We start from the raw sequence: 17,665 nt of genomic DNA on the forward strand, positions 1-17,665 counted from the left end.
ACGATGAAAAGATTAAATACTTGAGAAATTTTTATCATTTCGATATTTCTCTCCGTGCGTATTCATCTGTATTTTTCTAAAGTTTATAAAATAATTCATAATCTTATAAATAAGAGCTATTAAAGAATATAATAAAATAGAATTTATAATTGGATATTATTATACTAATAAAACATTGATTAGCTAAAGCAATGAAAACGTAAAATAATTGAAATTTGTATCAATTCGATATCACTCGGTATCGTTTCTATATGTGGTGATTCCATATTTCGTTAATAACGATAATAACGAATGGAACATTTTTCCTAAACAATCAACGAGGGAGATATTTATTCGACAATGGACTCCGTTGACGCGTAACATTCGAAACGAATATGACAGAGGAGGGAGGGAGAGAGAGAGAAGAAAAAATACCGGTACTGGTCTAATTATTTTTCGTTCAGAAACCGACAACCAGAACGACGATAGACTCTCTCATACATTTTAAGCTCTATTTAAGCTTTATAATTATAAATAAATAATATCCGCGGTGAGTTTAATTTATCGGAAAAATTATCGTACGAAAATGGAGACCCTTTTGAATTGATTCGCTCGCTGAACTATTACTAATTCATAAACGATAATACAAGAGCTCGTTATAATAAATATTATCGTTCAAAGATCGATTCGCACAAAACGTATGCAATTAGACGTAGTAAATAACGTTGCAAACGTTTAACACCTTGACGAAAGGCAAAAACATACAATTGTAAAGAAGTAATCGCGCAAGAGTTCTGACGCAGTTCTAATTAAGTGTATTAAAACGTGTCTTCTTGTTTCTATAATCGATTAAAAAAAAAAAAAAAAAAAAAAAAAAAGAAAAAAGGAGAGAACAAAACAAAACAACAACAGAGAAAAAAGAAAAGCGAGATAGAACCTACGTTTAATGGTCGAGATAAAATCCATTTCGATATTCTCGTAAGAATCGTCAAATATTACTATTATTTAAATAATGAAAATTTATGCGAAGACCCGTTAGACGGAACAAAGAAATAGAAAGAAAATGATATCTTCGAGATTATCCTAGATAACCAGATTTTCTCTGGATATCTCGATATAAATTATATACGGTGTTACGTATATAAACGTATTATGATATATCGATATATAGTCGACCCTTTTTCTCGCTCTTCGAAGTTACTCTTCTTTTCGCGACTTCTTTTCGATGATGTGTGTGTGTGTGTGTATACGTGTATCTATCTATCTATAACGGATCTCTTGAAATTTCCTGGCTCTTGTCCAATCAGAGTACTTCGACTTTCATCGTTTCCCTTGTCATAACATATTGCCAGGTTTTTCTTTATCGACTATAGTTACCTACGAACACGTATTCGAAATTCTATTACGATTTCGTTTCGACGTAATCCAACGATTAAGAAGGATCAGTAATATTCCCTGGATTTTCTATTTCGATTTACGCGTTTATTCATTCGATTATATCGATCGCTATGAAAATCATTTGAGACGTAATAATCGTAAAGTCGGAAAGAAAAAGGACGAATCGTTGAAAGGATATACATACGTATATATACATACGTATATATATATACACATATAAAATAACGGAAAGGACGAAGTCCGTTTACGCGCAGATTGGCGGCTCTTTTCGAACGTACGACCGCAGACACACTTTCGTGCACGATATGAAACTCTACCGATAGTTTTTGGGCCGCGTCCGCAGACTATGATTTTTCCTATCGAATCGTGTTTTCAAAGACCGCAAGTCCGAATCACCGAATAGCTATGTATATAAATACATATATATATATATATATACATATACATATACATATATCCATATGTATGTATATAGTTATATATATATATATATGTATATATGTATGTATGTAGTAGATATGTATGTACATAAACGTATTCAAAGGGGTAGTTCGATCAGGCCGCAAAAACGGACGCACGAAAAACCACAGATATCCATTCCGTAGGTTCCTACGTGAAAGTGCAAAACGCCATAGACGATACTTAATTAAAACGAACGTAAACGAGCACGCGAATCGCCATGTTTCCGCCGATACGATTTTATTGCCTAGCCGTTCTTCGTTTCCTTCTCTCTTTCGAACGACTATCTCGAAACTTCCGTGTTCGATGATACGCGAAAACACATCTTAGATCGGACAGGAGAGATCGGTTTTTATTCGTTTTCCTTCCGTTTGTTGAGAAAACAAGAAATAGAAGAAGAAAATGAACAAGTAAAACAAGAAATAAAGGATGAAAATAAAATAGGGGACAAAGAAAAACGTAATGAGACGATCGAAAAAATTCGATCGATCGATCGATTAATCAATCTATCTTCAGATCGTACATTTATTTTTTCTTTCTTCTCTCTCTCTCTCTCTCTCTCTCTCTCTCTCTCTCTTTCTTTTTCTCTTCTTCTCTGTCTTTCTTTTTTGTCTCCTTTTTTCTTTTAAACCTTCGAACGTCACTCGTCAATTTCCGTAGAATACTTTAAGTCGAGACATTCGTAGGAAGGAAAAAAGAAAAAAGAAAAGAAAAAAAAAAAAGGAAAAGAAAAAAGAGACGATAAAAATCAAAGATAGCTGTCAACGTAGCTCGCACGGACGTTAACGTCGATACGTTTAAAGAAGCCACCGTCGTCGTCGTCGTTGTCGTTGACGTAGCACTTTTAACCATATATCGATCATCAGCTTCGCATCTCTATCGAGCGAAAGTTATTATTAACGAAAGACTGCCGTCCGACTTCTCCATTCGGAGTTCGTTCCATTCGAACACAATTTTAATACGTTTCCGTAGGCAACAAAAAAAAAAAAAAAAAAAAAGAAAAAGGAAGCAAAAGAAAAAGAAATAAAAATAAAAAATACAATATAAATTAATACAACGGGATAGAAAATAGATTTGATGAGAGAGATTGGGCGTAATGAATCTGTGCATTACTTATTTAACATTTAAACGTGAAAGATGGAGATAAAAAAGAAAAAGAAAAAAAAAAAAGAAAAAAGAGAAAGAGAAAAATAGAGAAAGAGAGAGAATATATGAAATAAGAAAAGACCATTACGATCTCTTTTTCCTCACGAGTCACCTTAGAGCGTTTCTCATGTTCCGGAAGGGGAACGCAAAGTCGGATCGATTTTAATCCTTTAGAGAGTCCGTAAGGGTGCGCGGGAAAGGGGGTTGCGTTCATTCGTCCCTTCTCTTTCTCTTTCTACGTTCTTTTTCTTTCAACTATTACTACTACTATTACTATTACTACTACTACTACTACTACTACTACTACTACTACTACTACTACTATTATTACTAGTACTGACAGTTAGCAGTCCGTAGATAGGTAGGTAGGTAGGTAGGTAGATAGGTAGGTAGGTAGATAGGTACATAGGTACGTGTACCGGTTGGTTGGCAGTTAGCAAAGCGGCAGAACACTCGTATAAAGAGTCGTCCACATCACGACGGAAAAGGAACCGGCAGTTAATCGTGCGTTAGAGGATGACTATACCGGGTGACGTTAACGTAATAGGGTGTAGTTCGTTAAACGACAAATAAAATGATGAACACCGCGAGAAACGCGAATATTTAACAAAAAAATAAAAAAAATAAAAAAAATAAAAACAAAATAAAAGATATACGAAAAAGAAAATTATCGATCGTCCGCGAGAACTCTTTCTTTTTCTTTTTTTTTTTGTATTTTTGATTCGGAACTTCCTGTATAACGTCTCTATTAAATAAATCATATTATACATATTACATATTATATAATAATCAGATGTAAGTAAATCAAATGTTAACAATGCTTATCGTTGGTTAGAGATAAGACGAGTTAACAGTAAAATATCATACTTTCCAGTCTCACCCAATATATATATATATATATACACATACATATATCTATTCGTATAAGCGTAGCGTATCCGCTTACGCGTCGTGCGTGTCCATTTCTCTCTCTCTCTTTTTAACTCATTCTTACTCTTTTCCTCTTTCATCGTCCCCATATCTCTCTCTCTTTTTCTCTCTTACACTGATCGCGATTTTCTCGTTCTCTCCTCCACCTTCACCTCGTCTTATGTCTTACGTCGTACGTCGTACGTCGTACGTCGTCGTCGTCGTCGTCGTCGTCGTCGTCGTCGTCGTCGTCGTATTCGTAGTCGTCAGAGGACGTACGCACGCGCACAAACGAAGAGGCACAAAGCTGTATAACGATATCTCCTGCACCGTGAGCCAAGCCCAGCGTCCAAGGTGCGTCACGCTCGGAAATATGCGTGCCTGCTTTTGCTTGCTGCCTGCCTGCTTGCTTGCCTGCCTGTTCGTTTGCTTACTTGCCCTGCTGCCTGCCTGCTTGCTTACTTGCTTGCCTGCCTGCCTGCCTGCCTGCCTGCCTGCCTTCCGCCTCACCCTCCAAGTTAAGCTGCAGTTGCATCGATGCAGACACACATATGAATGTAACTTTCAATGTGTCCGAGTTTGCGATCGCATAAAGACTCGCCGCACGAGCTCCTCTCTCTTTCTCTCTCTCTTCCTTCTTTTTATTGTATGCGTACGTGTATATCTTTCTCTTTCTGTGTATACGCGCGTGTCTGTGTTGTGTGTGTGTATTAAGGATACACCGACAAACAGCAGGAGGAGAGAACGAACGGAGTTCGTAAGGACTCCGACTCCGTAGTAAGTCTATCTTCCTTAACGTCTTACGATCGGTAAAAGTACATGCTTTTCTTGATCTTGATATCTCCGAAAGAGAAGAAAAGTAAACTCTTATCTCGATATCCCTCCCCTTCCCTCTACACCCCCACCCCTATGATACTTCTATTTATTATCGAGATAATGGTTGGAAATTATTTTGTTTTTTAATTCTTTTTTGTTTTTCTTCTTCTTCTTTTTTTTTTTTTTTTACAATACCATAAGTTTCAAGAGATATTCCTTCTGGTAGGTTATATTTACGAAAGTTTTATTCGTTCAATAAATAAGATCGATAAGAACGTAAGGTACATTTGAAATCGTAAAAAGATCAACATCCACGTAACGATAAACATACGCGTATAAAGGTGAAATAAAAAGAAAAACAGAAGAATGAAATAAAAAGGAATTAAAGAATGAAAAAAACAGAACGGAAAAAGAAAAAAAGAAAAAAAAAAAAGAAAGGAGAAAAGAATTCTCGCTCGTATTATTGCAAAGATAAAAGACTCGTGTTATCTCTCTAACGCAACGGTAAAGTAGCGGGGAGGGAGAGAGAAAAGAAAAGAGAGAAAAAAAGAAAGAGAGAGAGAGAGAGAGAGAGAGAGAGGAGAGAAAAAGGAGGAAAAAAGAAAACAACAAAAAATCTACTCGATATATATCGATATATAATAACATATCGACATAATCGATATATAATCTCGATTATGAATCTATATTATCGATAGCTAAACGAACGTTTCAAACGTAAAATATAACGAGGGATAGGTGAGGATCGATTTAAAGGTCCAGCGTGAGAAGAAAAACGATTCGATTCTGTCAAAGATGACTACTATGACTATGACTACGACGATGACTATGACTAAAACGAAGACGAAAACGAAGCCGACGAAAACGACGAAGAAGACGACGATGTGGAGGAAGATGAGAAGAAAAAGGAGGATGAGGAGGAAGAAGAAGGAGGAGAATGAAGAGGAAGAAGAGGGAATAACGAGGAGAGATCTCGGCTCGCGTCCAACGCACACGCGTGCACGAGGTACTCGCGTGACGCAAACGGCGGCCTCTGAGAGCTTCTGTGGTCGGTGCGACGAGAGGACGGACGCGATCTCGTTGCTTGCTAAAGAGAGAGAGAGAGAGAGAGAGAGAGAGACAGAGGAGAACGTCGATACTCTCTTTCCATCGACGTATTAGTCGGCTCGACATCGTCGACTAACTATCCCGACGTGCCATCGAATATCCCTCTTTCCACTTCTCCCTCTCCCTCTCTCTTTTGCTCTTTCTCCAGGGCTGCTGAAAGAGAGAGAGAGAGAGAGAGAGAGAGAGAGAGAGAGATGGTGTGTGCGCGCGCGTGTGCACCTTCCTTCGTTCGAAAAGCCGACCGCCGATCCGGATCGCAGTCTCTCTGTGGAGAATACGAAGCAAGGATACGGTGGAAGGTAAAGGGAGAGAGAGAGAGAGAGGGAAAGAGAGAGAGAGAGAAGGAGAGAGGGAGAGTCCCGGACATAGAGAGAGAGAGAGAGAGAGAGAGAGAGACGCGGAGGAGAGATCGATCGTGTAGAGGCGGCCAGAGAGTCGCGAGTTCCTCGTTTTCGTCACAGTTTCCATGCCGCTGCGAGACGCTTTTGGAAAGGCTTCTAATGGCGCTCGACGTGATCTCCCTCGGTTTGAAATTCTTTAGAGATGGGACAATGAAAGGGAGAGAGAGGGGGAGAAGAAAGGGGACATAGGGGTTATGCTTGTAGTGGATTGTATGTTCAGGATGTTGTCGAGAGTACGAAACCTTTCTTGTATACTTTTCGTGTCAATAAAAATATGTTAATGTGCGTGTACGTGTATGGGTGTTATGTATATATTATTATATATATTATCTTTTATACGATCAATAAAATTATCTATTGCTTATTTTAGTAATAAAATAAATATTTTCTTTGTGTATATATATATATATATATATATATATATATATATATATATACACACATGTGAGCGTATATACATTACAGCCAAAAATATGTCCTCTTTTGACTAACAAATGAATACATCTATGCACCGGCGAAAAGTGAAATGAATAAAAATGATATCGTTAAATTCGCATCGCATTTTTCTTTCTTCTTCTTTTTTTTCCCTTTCTTTTTATTTATTTATCTATCCATCTATCCGTCTATCTATCTATTTATTTATATTTATTTATTTACTTATTTATTAGTTTTTTGTTTCGTTCATTTTGATAAACCCTCAGAGCGGAAAATTTTTCCTTCGACTTTCCATGACACCCGTGTTCGGTTAAATCGATCGAAAACTGTCACTTCCGATAAAGTATAAACGTCGAAAACGTGTACCGCGAATAGTAGGTGTCCCATGGCAGGTGTCGTACTACCGACGAATTAATTAATGGCCAGGGCAACTGTAATTTAGTTTAATTAGTCCGAACGCGCGTTATGCGCAGAGCGCTGTAGAAAAAAAAAATGAAAAAATAAAAAAAAAAAAATAAAAAATAGCTGGATCTTCCAACGAGCGATCAACGCTTCTCTCTCTCTCTCTCTCTCTCTCTCTCACCCTCCCTCTCCCTCTGATTGTGAGAGATAGAGACACGTGGTTGGTTATCGTTATATCAATCTAACCATGTATGTACGCATGTATGTATGTATGTATGTACGTACAGGGATTTGTGCAAACCTTTTGTTATTTTGTTTTTATTCGACCGCTGACTGTGAAACACGAAGCTCTCGGACGCGCGTTTTGGTTACCTACTATGTACCTACCTACCTACCTACGTGCGAGAGCACGATCGAATAATTACAATGCTCGTTCGCTTTCTTTCTTGCATTCTGCGTTGCGTAGCGTTGTTGCTGTTGTTGTTGTTGTTGTTGTTGTTGCTGTTGTTGTTGTTGTTGTTAGAGAACAGGTAATGCGAGAAATGCGAAAATCGAGCTGAAATATCCCCTACCTCTGTTTCGCACCGAACATACACACGTGCATATATGTAGGTAATCAAAGATTCGATGTATCTAAGTGGTTACGTGTATTTATTACTTCTTATATCGTTCTTACGTACGCACAGATTACGATACAAGGATATCGCACGGGAAATAAGAAAGGAAGGAAAAAGGGAAAAAAGGAAAGAAATAAAAAAGAAAAGATGAAGAAGCCTACGTTACATACTTGCATTAATTTTCTCAACGAGTTGTTCTCAACTAGTTACTCGGATTACAAAATACATATTACAAGAAATAAAAAAAAATATATATATAAAATATATAGCAAACAAACAACGTGACAAATCCGTATAACGTTCTCTCTATTTCTCGAGTATGTACATAAAGAAAGAAAGAAAGAGAGAGAGAGAGAGAGAGAGAGAGAGAGAAAGAGAGATAAAGAAAGAAAGATACAAGAAAAGGAATCGTCTCTCCGAATCGACGAACTTAACTTCGGAGCACGTTCCGACGTTGATTCGAGTCGACACGGTAAGAAAAACATATTTCAAGATGGCAAAACAACTTTTTCGTAGGTGTCCTTTCCAAGACGGTGCGAGACAAGATGGAAGCGTGAGAGAGAGAGAGAGAGAGAGAGAGAAAGAGAGAGACACAGAGATCTGTACGAGAAACGAACCGAGAGAAAGAGACAAAGAGAAAGAGAGAAAGAGAGAGAGAAAATCGTGCCGATCAACAGCAGCTTGGAATTCGCTTGCTGACTCGCTCGTATTTGACCGAGGTAAACCGCTTCGCTCTTCCCAAAATAATTCTTACCGTTCCCCGAACCGTACGCTCCTTCTTCTCCTCCTCCTCCCTTCCCCCTCCACCTTCCACCCTCCTACCTCCTACCTCCCTCTTCTTTCCACCATCTTCTCCTCGTCTTCACCTTCCCCTTCCTCCCTCCCTCCCTCCCTCTTCCTACCCTCTTCTTCTTCTCCTCTCTTCATCCTTCTCTCTTCTTATATAATTGCGTCTTTACGCGCACATTTAACATCCCCCAAAATGACGTATCACGACAGTGGCCGATAACGCTCTCGTTTTCGCGCGCACGTTACATATACAGAGAAAAAGACAGAGAGAGAGAGAGAGAGAGAGAGAGAGAGAGAGAGAGAGTATATGGTCGATCCGATCGATCGCGAAACGAGCTTCTTACTGCTTACTACACCTTCAATCGTCTGGGTTAGTACTTCTATGGAAGATTCTCTTTCTCGGTACTTATATCAAACCGAATCTTTTCTCTTTTTTCTTTTTTTTTTTTCTTATTCTTCTTCTTCTTCTTCTATCTTTTTTCATTTGTCGATTAAAAATTCTCGAGTACGCAGACGTTCGTTAATTCGCACGCGATCTAAGAGATAGGCGAGGAATGTTTTATTTTTGTAACTCTTTTTTTATGGGGGTGGTGAAGGGAACACGATCTTAGCAAGTCCGTTATAAATATTTTCTTGTACTTTCAATTACAATTAACGTCGCATGAAAGATTTTTCTTCTTCGTTAATTTTATCGGGTATATATATGTATGTATGTAGGGGACGAATAGTTGGTAGTTTTCTTTCCTTTTTTTTTTTTTTTAAGGTTTTCTTTTTTCTTTTTTACTCTGCTTGTTTAAACGATGAGAACAAGTAGATATCTCTGTATGTGTCTGAATATTTGAGAAGGTGATGTGATACGTACATGATACTGGCAACGAGAAAAAGAAAAGGAAAGAAAAGGAAAGAGAAAAAAAAAGGAAGAAAAAAGACAAAAAAGAAAGAAAAGAGAAAAATAAAAAAGAAAAAGAAATGTTGGCATCGACCGGTCAGCCTCGTTCCAAATATCAAGAACGCGTTGGGTCGATAATGCGTCGGAGAGTAAGTTGCCAAAGTAATCGATTCGCGTATGTATGTATATATGTATGTACGTGTGTATATATGTATGTATGTATATAGGTACGTACGTATGTTCTTAGGTATGTAAGTACTTACATACGTACGTACGGTACGACGAGGCATGCTATTCGAGCGATTAAAACTCTTCTCTCTCTTTGTCCGCACGTATAGTCGAACTTGATCGACTATCTTCGAATCGAACTCGAAACATTTTTCAATCATCAACGGCGTCAAGCCGTACATAGATAGATAGATAGATAGATAGATAGATAGATAGATAGATAGATAGATAGATAGATAGTCATTCATGAGTCCATTCATTGAATGAAATCCATATATCGGAAAAACTCGTCCATAACTCGAAAAAGATATATATATATATATATATATATATATATATATATATATGACGATACAAATTTAAATGATTAAGGATTAATAAATCATCGAGAGATAAGAGGGAAAAAAACGATGAGTTAGAAAGTGACGAAGTCTTTCTCGATCTATACGTTCTACTTATGATTGCGCCATACTTTGTACACCTGTAAGAAAGAAAATACGGGCGTGTATATGTGTGTGTGAAAGAGAGAGAGAGAGAGAGAGAGAGAGAGAGAGAGAGAGAGAGAAAGAGGGAGGGAGAGAGAAAAAGAGAAAGAGATGAGTCGACACGAAATACATTCTTACGCCTACGCCATATATCTATGTAATAAACTAATTCAACGCGAAAACACGTTCGACGCTCTCTCTCTCTCTCTCTCTTTCTTTCTCTTTTTTTTCAACTACGAGTTCTTATCGTTAGATAGATACTAAATAATTAGACAACATTTTCTTTAAGCATCACGAGATTATCAAGGTATTTCTATGCTCTCATAACGATAGATAGATAGATAGATAGATAGATCGTTTAATCGGAATGACACGATCACCTTTGAAGAGAGTTTACTTCGAACGTAGGCTTACTCACATCGAACTGATCGAATCTAATGCTGCTCGTATATCTCTCTCTCTCTCTCTCTCTCTATCTCTATCTTTATTTATCTATCTACCTATCTACCTATCTCTTTCTTCCTATAAGAGAAAATTCTTGCAGAGTAACGCGTGTTATGATGATTGTAATGACACATTGCGAGTACAATGACGCATAGTGCGAGACAAAGACAGAGCATAGTCTCAGCATTGTAAATTCTCTCTCTCTCTCTTTCTCTTTCCCTCTCCCTACCTCTCACTCCCTCTCACTCTTTCCTTTCTAGTACCGAACGCGCTCAATAATCCCGATGTCTTGAAAGGTGATCACGAAACCGTGACGAGAAGCCGTCGGAGCGAGTCGCCGTGTCTTCGTAAAGAGAGAAAGAGAGAAGAAAAAAAAGAGAAAGAGAGAGAGAGAGAGAGAAAGGTGGAGGTGGAGGTGGAGAAGGAGAAAGAAAAGAAAGGAAAGAGTCCCCTGCTTCCGCTCTCGATCGTCTCGTCCGTTCAGAAAGTACTAACGTTGTTCTTCTGTGTATTGTAAATACATACATACAAGTATCTACGCGCGTATACATACATACGTACGTACGTACGTACGTACGTACATCATACAAGGTGAAACTCATTGTTTTCGCCACGTCGAGAGAATATTTGTAGAACGGTTAACGACCGTGAGAGGAGGAGAAGTTGAAGGAGGAAGAGGAGGAGGAGGAAGAAGAAGAACGATCGTTCATCCGTAGTAGTACTTCAAATCGTACCGATTATCATAGACGATAATAATCGTGAAACAAATTGAAAATAGATATCGAGATATTATTTATTTTGACGAAAAAAAGAACAGAATAAATAATAATAATAATAATAATAATAATAATAATAATAATAGTAATAAATCATTTTCGGTGAAACGTAAGAACGATAACATTTTTCGGTCAAAGACAAACATACGATATTTATTTTGAAGGATAAAGAGAAAAGCAAAAGAATGATGACGACGACGACGACGACGACGACGACGACGACGACGATGATGATAATAATAATCAATTTTGATAAAACGTAAGAACGAAAATATTTTCTGTAAAAGAAGAAAGATACCATGTTCGAATGGTACGAAACTATTCTTCTAGTTATCTCTCTCTTTCTTTCTCTCTCTTTTTCGAAGAAGAAAAATAGCGAGCCTTCGTGGAAGAAAGCGTAGGCAGGTAAAACCACGCACACGCGTATACGCGTAGGTGTATATCGACAACAGTGAGTGTAAGAGAGAAAGAGAGAGAGAGAGAGAGAGAGGGAGAGAAGGAGGAAGAGAGAGGTAGTAGTCGTTGTAACGAAATACTGCAAACCGATGTACCGATACTGCAAGACCGGATGACGTGCGTGCACGAGCAACTTACGTTACGGAAAGTCCACAAGCCAAGCAAGCTCGTGATATTTTCTCTTCGCTATGATAATTCTTCCTTCCTTCTTTCCTTCCAATCTTCTTTTATTTTTTTCACGAACACTTGCACGAATATGTACACAGGTAAATGTGTGTGTGTGTGTGTGTGTGTGTGTCTCAAGGAAGTCTAATTCGATCTTATTGAATCTTTGATCGTAATATCGTTATCGGTTAATTAATTAATTGATCGATTAAAAAAAAAAAAAAAGGAAGAAGGAAGAGAGGAAGAGAAAGAAGAGAAGAAGAGGAAATAAACTGAGAACCAAAGGAGAAAGAAAATTAAGATTAATTTTTTCAAGAGTGAAAAAAGAAAAAAGAGGATAAGAAAAACGATGCGAATGAAAATCATCTTACGAATTTATATATATATATATATATAAATAATAAATTTATATTTATATTTATATATATATATATATATCTAAGATTATTAATCATAGATTTTTCTAATTTTCCATCGATCCGCGTAAATTAAAGTCGCGTTATCACTTGGTCACTTTAGGTTGACACTATTTATATCGCGATATCTCTCATAAAGAAATATACATACATACATACATACATATATACAGATTGAGATAGAGATAGAGACAGACAAGCTTTTTGGGAAGCGAACGAAAACCGGTTGGAAAGCGATCGACCGGAATCGGCAAGAGGACGAAGCAAGATCCACGTGGCTCGTACGACGAGAACCACACTGCAAACTGATTCGACCAGCAAGAGAGAGAGAGAGAGAGAGAGAGAGAGAGAGAGAGAGAAAGAAAGAGAGAGAGAGAGAGAGAGAGAGAGAGAGAGCAAGCAACGAACGAACGAACGAACGAACGAACGAACGAACGAACGAACGAACGAACGAACGGATGGACGGATGGACGGACGGACGGACGAACAAATGGACGGACGGATGGATCTCGGTGAAGGTCCGAAGGAGGAGAAGCCGAACACGCTCCTGGAACTCGGCAAGAAACGCCGAAGAAAGAGACAGAAAACACGAACACGACTCGAGGGAAAAGAAGCAGGTAAGAAGTTTCGTTCTCGTCGTTTTCGTCGTCTTCGTCGTCGTGATGAACGAGAGACGATGACTATCTTTTCCATGCTAGCTTCGAACTCGAAAAAAAAGCCTTTTCTAATGTCGCGAGATTAGAAAGATTCATGCGAGTTTTCTTTCCTTTCTCCTTTTTTTTTTTTTTTTTAAGACGAATTGATGAATTAATCAAATATATATATATATATATATATATATATATATATGTATGTACGTGCGCGTTGCGTGTAAATTGTTATTATTACATACAAATTTGTATTAATAACATACGAAGTCGTATTATCGTCATTGTATAAAATGTCCAGCTCGGAACACACACACACACACATATATATATACACATAATACATATTTCTTTCTCTTTATACATCACGCTCTCTTTCAATAAAATATTTAGTAATCGGTCGTCGGTATAAAAATATTAAGCGTAATTATATATCCTATAATTAATTATATATTATCGATGTGAGATTATTTAAAAAAAAAAGAAAGAAAGAATAAAAACAAAAACAAAACAAAAAATAAAGAAAGAAAGGAAGGAAGAAAGAAAGAAAGAAAGAAAGAAAGAAAAAGCAGGAAATAACGTCGTAACGCGAGTTTTCTTTGAAAAACGTACGTACGTGTACGTACGTCGGTGTCGCGTTCTCTTTCGTATCCAAGCACAGAGTACATACCTGATTGCACAAATGACTGAGCTCATCGAACGCATGACGTCAACAAGAGCGTGCTCTCGTATCGTAGATCGCAACGCCGATCCAAGAACGATTAAATCCTCGTCTGCGATCGGTAAATACCCCTGATACGGACTTAAGATTGTCGAGCTCGAGCGCCTTTTTCAAAGGAAGCAGAAGAGAAGACGAAGAAGAAGAAGAAGAAGAAAAAAAAAGAATAATATGCGACAAAGCCACGTCAGTGTCGGTTAGCTTCGCAATAAAACCATCCTTCTTCTTTTTCTCTCTCTCTTTCTAGTCTAATCATATTCTGCACGAATTTTGCATACTGCACCGATGAACTATCACTTCACTACTACTATTTATCTCTTTTCACTGTTAGAGATAACTTCACTCGAATGAACTTCACTCGGGTAAGAGGGGGAAAGATACGTGTGTGTGTGTGTGTGTGTGTGAGCGTGTGAGAGAAAAAGAGTGGGGGAAGGGGATGCAAACTACTAACATAAATAAAACAAACAACGATCGATCATCTTCATCACTGATTCACACGCAACGTTGCAACACAACGATCTCACCTCCTCGGTAGCAATGTCGTTTCTCTTACCGTCGTTCACCACAAAAAGAAAAGGAAAAAAAAAAAAGAGAAACGACGAGAGAAAAGAGGATCGCATTTAAACGACTAGAGAGACTGGAGAAATAACGCGAACTAAATATATATATATATATATACATATATATATATATATATACGCGTACAACCGTGTCGGAGTTCGAATATACTTGAAAGAACCGTGTTAGAGAAATCGAGAAAATATATAATAAAACGCGCGTATCGTTGAAGTCGAAGCCAACGAAAGCGAGTGCAACGCACGCAGCACTAACTCACGAACGCGGAGGCAAGCAAGCAGGCAAGCAGGCAAACACGCACGCACGCACGCACGCACGCACGCACGAGTCATACAGGACAGGGCCGCCGCTCGACGCACACTGCCATTAGCGGCACCATCGCCATCGCATCTACCACCACCACCACCACCACCACCACCACCACCACTCCTCCTCCTCCTCCGCCGTTGCCACTACTACTACTGCCGCCGCCGCCGCCGCCGCCGCCAATACCACCACCACTACCACCACTACCACCACCACCACTACCACCACCACCACTACCGTCATCGCTTCGCTGCTACACTACTACTACGCTACTACTACTACTACTACTACTACTACTACTATCACTGTTGCCGCTACTCCTCTACCACCACCACTAGCGTCACTTCCACCACTACTACTCAGCGACACCACCACCACTAGCACTCTCGACACGACACGGAAAGGAGTAACTGCGCGTACCACGTGCTTCGTACTCGGAACGTGCGGTTGGCCAGACTTTCCCGCTCGGCCGCGTGTGTGCCGCCTTGCATGCATCTTTCTACGTGTGTTTATTTTTTTTTCTTTCTCTCTCTCTCTCTCTCTCTCTCTCTCTCTCTTTCTCTCTCGCGCTTTCTATTCGTTTACGTGTATCGCACGATGACACTCCGAGATAGATAATTACTCGTTTAGCTATTTCTCATTTCTTTTGTTTTCTTTCGCTTTCCTTTTTTTTTCGATCGTTGATATTAATATCAATCAAACCGGTCTATGTAATTATATTCTAATAACATTCCGATCTCTAATATTATATCTAATTCTATTTATAATGCATAGATATGTGGAAGAACGGAACGTACATAATTAAATTAGATATATATATATATATATATATAGAGTTACGCGCATATAGAGATTAGATCATATCAAAGTGATATTGGATTATAGAATCGTGTTACGATATAATTATGTATAGGTATGCGGAATCGTTTTACTTACGTTAATACACGTAAGTGAAAATATTAAACGATTCAAATATCGAATTCGCCGCGTCGTTCGCGTCCTTATCTCCGATCGGTTCTGATTATTCTCGTCATAACGACTCATCGGGCCACGTTTTACCGATCTGTAATTTCCCATCCGTTGCGCCTATAACTTACGCGTTGTCCTATTGTGTTCTCGTAGGAAACAAAAGATATTCGAAAGAAAAGAAAAAGAAACGAAAAGGAAAGAAAAGAAAAGGAAAGGAAAGGAAAGGAAAGAAAACGTTTGAACCCATTATCCCAATGTCAGGGTCACGTGCGAAAATGCACTTTAAAGGAAGAAATATAAATGATTTTTGTCTGGACAAGAGCACTCACGGTTCACGTGACCATGACGTTGGAAAATACGCGCGACGTCTCGCGAGTAAACCGGTTCGATTCTACATTCCGACATTATAGTCCTGCCACATCGTCTATGAGCTATGTATGTATGTATGTATGTATGTATGTATGTATGTATGTATATACCTGTCGTTCGTTATGTATACTATTAAATATATATATATATATATATATATATATATTTATATGTAAAGTATATATATCTATGTATGTATATAAAAGACAGATTATAAATTTTATAGACAGAAATTATAATTATAACGGTAATAATAACATTAATTATTATCATTAGAATAGCAAAGGAAGAATTATAATCTCAGCTTTGTCCTGTTCGAATGTTAACGTCAGTAATGTTACCTGTGCTCGCAGAAGTCCTTACTACAGGTGTAAAGCCAAATAAATGATTCATAGAACGATCATGACTCATTGTAAACGAGAAGGTGGGGTGGAAGACGGGGAAGGAATATCTAGACGTAAACCGTCAAGGCGAAAATATTCGAATGATAGAACAAATCGACGATAATACATTTTCGGATTAGGAGAATGAGCGACGAAGGAGTTTTACGCTGACAATGAGTTCTATCTATCGCAAACTCCGCTAACTATCCGGCCGAGATGGGGTCACCAAAGCGAACCGATAGGAGTCTCGAAGGAGCTTCGAAAGAGACAGAGACAGAGATAGAGATAGAGATAGAGACAGAAAGAGAGAAGATCGCTTTGTCCTTTCACCAGAGTCCTCGCGGATATTTCTCTCGTCGAACGCGACGAACGTACAAAGAGAAGACGACGATGGTTGTCCTCTTCGTCGTCGTTGTCGAGTTCTCGAATCTCACACGACGAACTTGCGAGTTCTACGGAGAAACGTATGTACGTACATACACACACATATATATATATGTGTGTGTATGTGTGTGTGTGTGTGCATGTACGTACGTATGTATGAGACGTTCCTTGTCCCTCCTCTTTACCCAATCCCTCCCCTCTTCGTCCCACCCCCTTTCCCATCACCACCTTCCTCTCGTTGCATCTCAGCGGTGCTAAAGCGACCGCTCGCAGTTAAACGCATCTTCTCTCCCTCGCACCGCTTCCGCATTGCCTCCGCATTGCTATCCTTCCAGCACGATCTTTTTCTCACAAACACACATGCGCGTAAAATACACACAACCAAAGAGTGACAGAGAAAGAGAGAGAGAAACACGTATACACACGCGGACGAACCCGTTATCGTCGGATTTCGCGATGCTTCGTGTTTTGCACGTCTTTCTTTCCCCATCCCGACTACTCTGCGGGCGGAATGAATTTTTTTATTAGATTGTATTTCTCTCTCTCTCTCTCTCTCTCTCTCTCTCTCTCTCTCTCTCGTTTTTTTCTCTTTTTAAATGTTATTTTATAACGACGGAAAGAATAATATTTTGATAGACGAAATATTTCGTGTTATGAGGAAATCTCTCTCTCTCTCTCTTTCTCTCTTTCTTTTTTTGTATTCATTCATTCATTCATTCATTTATTCATTCGACAAAATCGTAAATATCTATAACCGATAACGATAAGATCGGTACGATATATAAAACGATATAAAAATATAAATTAAAGGAAGTAAATTATCGATGTTTATTGATCGAGGAAAAACGATCGAAAATGATCAATGCTTATCTTGGTCAATCGACCAAGTATTTATAGTTTGACAGAAACCGATAGAAGCCGCTCGTCGACTGATAGAAGGCCATAGAGAAAGAGACAGAGAGAGAGAGAGAGAGAGAGAGAGAGAGAGAGAGAGAG

The 17,665-nt window shown here is 38.5% G+C and overlaps 1 protein-coding gene across 12 annotated transcripts in view; it reads right to left on the minus strand.

Moving 5' to 3' along the window:
• The window catches only part of LOC122637967 (bromodomain adjacent to zinc finger domain protein 2B-like), a 126,745-nt gene that overhangs the window by 54,645 nt on the left and 54,435 nt on the right, over positions 1-17,665 (minus strand). The window contains exon 1 of one of the 12 annotated variants that reach the window (XM_043830521.1): positions 13,635-13,833. The exons of the other annotated variants lie outside the window; for them this stretch is intronic. The gene's annotated coding sequence lies outside the window, so the exon portion shown is untranslated. Of the gene's footprint in view, positions 1-13,634; positions 13,834-17,665 lie in introns of those variants that run through there. 12 annotated transcript variants of the gene reach the window in all.

The sequence above is a fragment of the Vespula pensylvanica genome, chromosome 2 (assembly GCF_014466175.1).
Source record: "Vespula pensylvanica isolate Volc-1 chromosome 2, ASM1446617v1, whole genome shotgun sequence".
Taxonomy (NCBI): Eukaryota; Metazoa; Arthropoda; class Insecta; order Hymenoptera; family Vespidae; genus Vespula; species Vespula pensylvanica.